A 6736-nucleotide genomic window follows, 5' to 3' on the forward strand; every position below is an offset into this window, starting at 1 on the left:
CAGCTCTGGCAGAAGGAGTTCATGTCTCAGCTTAGATTTGCAAACATGAACAATTAAGCACAGTCCAACATCCATTGGATGCAATCCTATTTGGGCCAACTTTGTTCTTTGAATCATTTAAGTGCTAGCAGTATTATCATGTTGATTTGTGGCCACAGACCTGAAACAGTTGATTGAGGGCAAGCTTCCAAGTTCAAGGACGTCTTCGATAACCAGCCACCTGCTCCGCAGAAAGAGAAAGGATTATATTTGTTAGGAAACCTAAAGCATTCATCCCATACCCCACTCCTGCTTTGATAGAAGCGTAACTGGCCAGAAACCACTACTGTTATATAGTAAATGCCTTTGATAGCTGTAATTACTCCCACTTTCTTTTTACGTTGGCTTTCTTTATATCTCCAAGCCAAGGACATTTCCCAGCAAAACATCAGGTGTGCAGGAATGACCTATGCACTTGCTGTTGGCAGAGGGAATATTTTTTGGTTGGGAAGTAGCACTGAGTAAACTCTGCCATCAGCTTTAAAGCTAGTTGTTACATGCAGCCCTTGGAGCAAAACATTTATCTTATTTTATAAAGTGGATGAAGAGTCCGCTAGGTGTGTTTTCTGTTTGTTTTAGGAAGAAACCTCACTGAAGAGAACTGTTATTTTATTCGTTAGATAGAAGGCTACGCTTGCAATCCCATTCCAGCCCTTTAAAATCAACATGTTCCATCGTAAGTGGGCACACTGGACAAGGCTTACCTAGCTGTCTATAAATTTTAATATAACTTAATATAATAAAAAAAATGTCCAGGCGGTTTACATAATTATATATATATATATATATAAATAGAGCACTATTCAATAACATTTCCTAAACACTGGATAAAACAAAAACAAAACTATGTATTATAAACGAAACTGAACAATGTACAAAACAAAAAATCACAAATCAGAGTCCAGGAAAGCTTGGGTAAATGTGTACATTTTAAAGAGGTATTTAAAAGTCATTACTGTTTCTGCCTCACAAACTAATCAAGGGAGGGCATTTGAAAGGGTGAGTGATTTGCCAAAATATCTTGTTCTTTAGTAATTTTGGATTTCAGAGAATATAGCCTGAGCCAATTTTATGGACCCCTAGCAACTTTAAGGGATCTCCTGAACTTGAGAATGCATCGCATTAAACTGCATTTTAAATTGCTGCAACAGCCCCCCCCCCCCGGAAACTTATGGTGAATAATAACAATGTAATCATCAACGACAATAACATCTTCATCTTTCAGTTGTAATCTATATTAATGGCACATTATATTTATAACTAATAACAACTGGGGAATAAACTTTAATAGATTTAATTGGAAGATGAAGCAATTTAAGTTTTAATAGGTTAATCAGTAGAGCCAATTTTAATTAGGGGGTATAATATATAAAGGGGCGTGGGTGGCGCTGTGGTCTAAACCACAGAGCCTAGGGCTTGCTGTTCAGAAGGTTGGTGGTTTGAATCCCCGCGACGGGGTGAGCTCCCGTTGCTCAGTCCCAGCTCCTGCCAACCTAGCAGTTTGAAAGCACGAAGTGCAAGTAGATAAATAGGTACCGCTCTGGCAGGAAGGTAAACGGCTTTTCCGTGCGCTGCTCTGGTTCGCCAGAAGCGGCTTAGTCATGCTGGCCAAATGACCCGGAAGCTATACACCGGCTCCCTTGGCCAATAAAGCAAGATGAGTGCCGCAACCCCAGAGTCGTTCGTGACAGGACCTAACGGTCAGGGATCCCTTTACCTATAAGATATAAAAGCCTTGCTTTTGGGGTGTGGGGGTTGTTCCAGTACATTATCATAACAGGGAGTGGATTATAAAATATGAGATGATATTTCCTAACAATGAACGATGGGTTTGATTACTCAGATATCACATCCTTCCTTCAATTTGTAGAAAAACACCTTTGTTGAGGTATTAGTATTATGCGGATATATTTACATTTAATCAATAAGTCAGTTACTCAATGTTACTCAGTGGTTAATCAACTAATGATTAATCAGCTGCTAACCCTAAGAATGATACATGTTTTCTGAAGCTGCAGTATTTGGGCACATGCTTCAAAAATTAGGCTTCCTTCCTGTGTTGGGCTTAGTGCCTGCTGATTTCAGTGCCTAACTGATGTCCCCTGAAGGCCATCTTATACAAAACACATAAAATACAGGCATAATCTTTCCATTCTGTATAGAGTGTGCTAATCTTTCCGAAATCAGAAATAAATTTGTTAGCTCTTCTAGCAACCCACTTCCTCGTACCTGAGTAAATAGTTACATCCATTCACATGATGGCTGTTGTTCCTCCAGTGATGTCATGAAGAATGCTGCCTTGGCATCATCCCAGCAACCTAGATCTGTATCTCCGTGAATCCCAGCAGAAAAGTCGCCCAGGCTGCTTGACCTGCCCTTGGCACCATCACATGACTCTTCTTTTAAGACAATGCTCTGGAGTGAAGAAAGAGCATTGCGAACATGGGACTGAATGAACTGCTGGCTAGGGTAAGGAGGAGCTGGCTGCATATAGCTGGGTAAAGTGTTCATATAACGGTATATAACAAGTAAGAAGAAGAACACTGCAATCCCATAATGTTAGCAACAGAAGCTGTCAGAGGCGTAGCATGGGAGAGTGGGGGGGTGTCATGGCCCCGGGCACACATTTTTGAGGGGAAGCAGTCAGGCACCCCCATGACAGGCACAGAGCTCCAGCAGCTGAGCTGTGGCAATGGGCCGGTTGGTCTACTGAGCTGGTGGATGGAGGCAGCAGGTGAGGAGCCTGTTGGAGGCGGGCTCTGTTCACCCTCCCCATGGGCTCCGTGTGTGCCCCCTTGGCACGTGCCCCCACTCCAGCTGCCCAGTCCACTGGGGGGGGGGCGCAACACTTTCCCTGCCCCAGGCACCGGCAACCCACGCTGCACTGCTGGAAGCTGTAACAGGAAAGCGGGGTTGGGGTGTGTTTGTGATGAACACTTTTGCTCAGTAATAATATTTTGTCATTGTCCATGCTAGGGAAAATCTTCCCTAGTGCTCTCTTTCGGAATGACATCTGGATTCTCATAACTGAAAACAGCTCTGCCATGTAGATTGCCCCATAATAAGTGCTGGCTGCATGGGGATACCCCTATTCTCTTGAGTTGGAGGAGAGCTGGTCATCCATATTCTTTTAGAGAAATTTCAGAGAGACAAGTTAAATCCCAGATAATTCTCTGGAAATGCTTCCAGTTCTTCATGTGAGGCCAATGTAAGGCACTGCCGCAATGTTTTACCAGTCATTTGTGAAGACTGCAGGAGGCTGCATTTTATCAGTTAAAATATTTCAAGAATATGGGGCAATTATTGCAAGAATGCAGGTATCAGAAGACTATATAATGTTTGTTTCTGGAAGCATGGCCAAAAAAGAAAAAAGAAGAGAAAGCTGCTCTAGGATAAATGAATAGCAGGTTTAGAAAATGATAGGTTTTAACATGGCTGCTAGAATTTTCTAACCAGGTTGCAGCATTAACACAAATGTAATAGTCACCCTAAATCCCAACCAATTCCTTTTCTCAATGCCTCAGTGCCACCAGGAGACTTTTAAAATGTATTTGACCCTGGCAGTTTTTGAGAAAAGAAGGGGTACTAGACAAGCATTATTAAATTTTTAAAAAATGGAGGGGAAATTTCTATACTAACAGAAAGAAAGTTGCAGTTCTATATACATTTATTGAGGAGGAGGGATGAGGCAAAATTAGTTTCAGTTTGTATTCAAAGATGTATCTATCAAATTCACACTTTCCAAAACAGTAAGAGAATGGAGACTTACCCTCCTGCGAAATTCACACTGCGTTTCATCAGCACCAGCGTTTTGGTTTGCCAGATGCAATGACCCCACTCCCCTGCCCCTCTCATGTACTCGCCAAGCTGAGAAGAGGAGGAAAGCCCAGAGCACAACTGAAAGTCCTTACACTGGGCTTCTGCTGATGGGACTCATCACTTGGATCCTGTCCTAAGCATTCCATTGCTGGAAGTGACTGACAAGCTCCAGGTCTTTCTGGTGATGTCCTCTGCATTTCCATTCTCTTTTACTGGTAACACTGGAGACAAGTTAGTGGGCTGAAGGGGCTGGTGAATCTGTTCTGACGTTACCTTAGCAGGGTGGAACCTTCCTCAACATGTGTCTTTCTCGTGCTACTCTCCTAACACCAGGAGCCTGATACCTCATGGGAGGACCTGGCGCTGCGGCTCCTTCACACAGGCCAGCTTCGTTTCTGGGAGGGTGGTGCTGGCATGGGGAAGAACCACAGCATCAGTTCTTTTCATCTGATTTCCTGAGCACCACAAGTGAGCACAACAAGAACCCTGCACCCCAGCCATGAGAATTTTCCCAAGAATATCTCTCTCCTTTGTGATAAATTTCAAACACATTTTCTATTCTAATAATAATAATAATTTATTTATACCCTGCCCATCTGGCTGGGTTTCCCCAGCCACTTTGGCCGGCTTCCAACAAAAGATTAAAAATACATTAAAACATCAGTCATTAAAAACTTCCCTAAACAAGGCTGCCTTCAGATGTCTTCTAAAGTCAGATAGTTGTTTATTTCTTTGACATCTGATGGGAGGGCGTTCCACAGGGCAGGAGCCACTACCGAGAAGTCCCTCAGGCTGGTTCCCTGTAACTTCACTTCTCACAGTGAAGGAACCACCAGAAGGCCCTCAGCGCTGGACCTCAGTGTCCAGGTTGAACAATGGGGGTGGAGACACTCCTTCAGGTATACTGGGCCGAGGCCGTTTAGGGCTTTAAATGTCACCACCAACACTTTGATTTGTGCTCAGAAACATCCTGGGAGCCAATATAGGTCTTTCAAGACCAGTGTTATATAGTCTCGGCAGCTGCTCCCAGTCACCAATCTAGCTGCCACATTCTGGATTAGTTGTAGTTTCTGGGTCACCTTCAAAGGTAGCCCCACGTAAAGCGTGTTGCAGTAGTCCAAGCGGGAGATAACTAGAGCATGCACCACTCTGGCAGGACATTCTTCACTGATGGAACTCCGCCTGACGCCCCAGGCGCCTTTACGACTTTCGGCCAATAATTCCCTTCCATCGCCTGTCCGTTCCATTATTCATTGCTGTGCTCCTGCTCTGGCCATCTCAAGCCATTTCCTTTCCTCTCCTCTCATGTTTACACCCTTCTAGTGGTTTTAAAAATATAGATGAAGGAGAAGGGGGAAGGAGAGATAACAAAATATTGGGGAAAATGTAAATACGGTATGTTACTTGGCTCCTTTATTTTCTTCACTAATGTCTTTTTTAAATAAAAAAAAAAAGGGCTCCCTGCCAACTCTCTTGGTTACTATTTTGTTTAACTGTTCTAGGCATCAAAAAAGGAGGAGAAAACATGAAAATTGCTAGCAAGCTCCTCTCTTTTTTGACACAATACCATCAGTGGTGGTATTTGCTTACATGGAGTGGGAGGAGGACAGTGGTTTAATTTCCTGCGAAGTCTGCTGTTCGGAAGTGCACTTGCTGTTTTTCGTGAAAGGAAAAGGGATTTTGAGGTCAGGCGATGAATAAATGATAACGCAAGATGGCAACTTGCTTCTACATCGAAAAGGAAGCATAAAACAGCACCACACAAAGGACGGATCCAGCGACTGCTGCTCTCCCAAACTCCTCACTTCTTCCCATCCTCAAGGAGAAGGTAGCCCACTCTGCCTAGAAGCTACTTGAGAGACCACCTGCCCCTGTGTGGACCTGGTACATCACTTAGATCACCTGAGGGAAATACTACTCCAAGCGATGGACCTTGCAGAAGATTATAGGGTGGTGACCCCAAAAAACAGGCATTTTCTGTTGTTGCCCATGTTCTTTGAATGCCCTTCCCTCTGTTGTGCATGAAGCAACAACCAACAGTTGCTTCAGATCTCTTGTAAAGACCTATGTTTTTGCCCTTGCTTTTGCTGACCCATAAGACTGGACCCCGTTTTATGTGTTTGAATCTTCTGAATTTCAATTTTATTTGCTTTTTTGTGGATTTATTTTGCTGTTTTACTGATTTTTGTTCAGTCTTTGAATGATATGTCATTGGTTGTTGGCTTAAGAAACTTTTGGAATATTAAGTGGTATATAAATATTTTTAAGTGAATAAATAAAAATTAAAAATATACATATTTGGAATCCATAACAATTTTTATCTCTATTTTTCACCAAATGAACTTTTATTTTAGTTTATGTATTTAATTATAAAATTGTGATGTGGTTGTTTTGCTCTTTCTGTATAAACATTTGTTCTTTGCATTTAAATATGGAGCTGCAGATTTAAAACGCTCTCCCTGGGGGGGGGGGTTGGGGGGGGTTGCATTCAAGTTGCAAGCTACACATTAAAAAATGCTCTGGTAAAAAAAAAATCAGTTTCATTTGGCCACACCCACTTAGCTTTTGATCAGACCCACTTGCCCATCAGAAGACAGCCCAGAATAAAATATGACCCTTGGGCTGAAAAAAGATTCCCTACCTCAGCTGCATGGTCTTGGCTGTATTCAGCTAAGTCTTGCTCAAGAAAAACCCATTGAAATTAATGAACCCAAGTCAATCATGTTTCTTAACTTCAGGGAGTACTCTGAGTGGGACCAGCATTGAATATCACCTACTGAGCCTCTTTGCTGGGTAACCTGGAAGAACATTGATGTATTCAACAGCTTAAAACTAATTGCTTAATCCAAACCCTTCTTACCTAAGAATAAACCCCATT

At 42.6% G+C, this 6736-nt stretch overlaps 1 long non-coding RNA gene across 1 annotated transcript; it reads left to right on the forward strand.

Annotated features, from left to right (window-relative positions):
* The first annotated feature begins 618 nt into the window (after positions 1-618).
* On the forward strand, positions 619-6147 carry LOC310750368. Its single transcript, XR_014542074.1, has 3 exons — positions 619-715; positions 2317-2508; positions 5361-6147. It is a non-coding gene; the product is annotated as an uncharacterized lncRNA (long non-coding RNA).
* Positions 6148-6736: the final 589 nt, after the last annotated feature.

Source organism: Podarcis filfolensis (assembly GCF_964270895.1).
Source record: "Podarcis filfolensis genome assembly, chromosome: 1".
NCBI lineage: Eukaryota > Metazoa > Chordata > Lepidosauria > Squamata > Lacertidae > Podarcis > Podarcis filfolensis.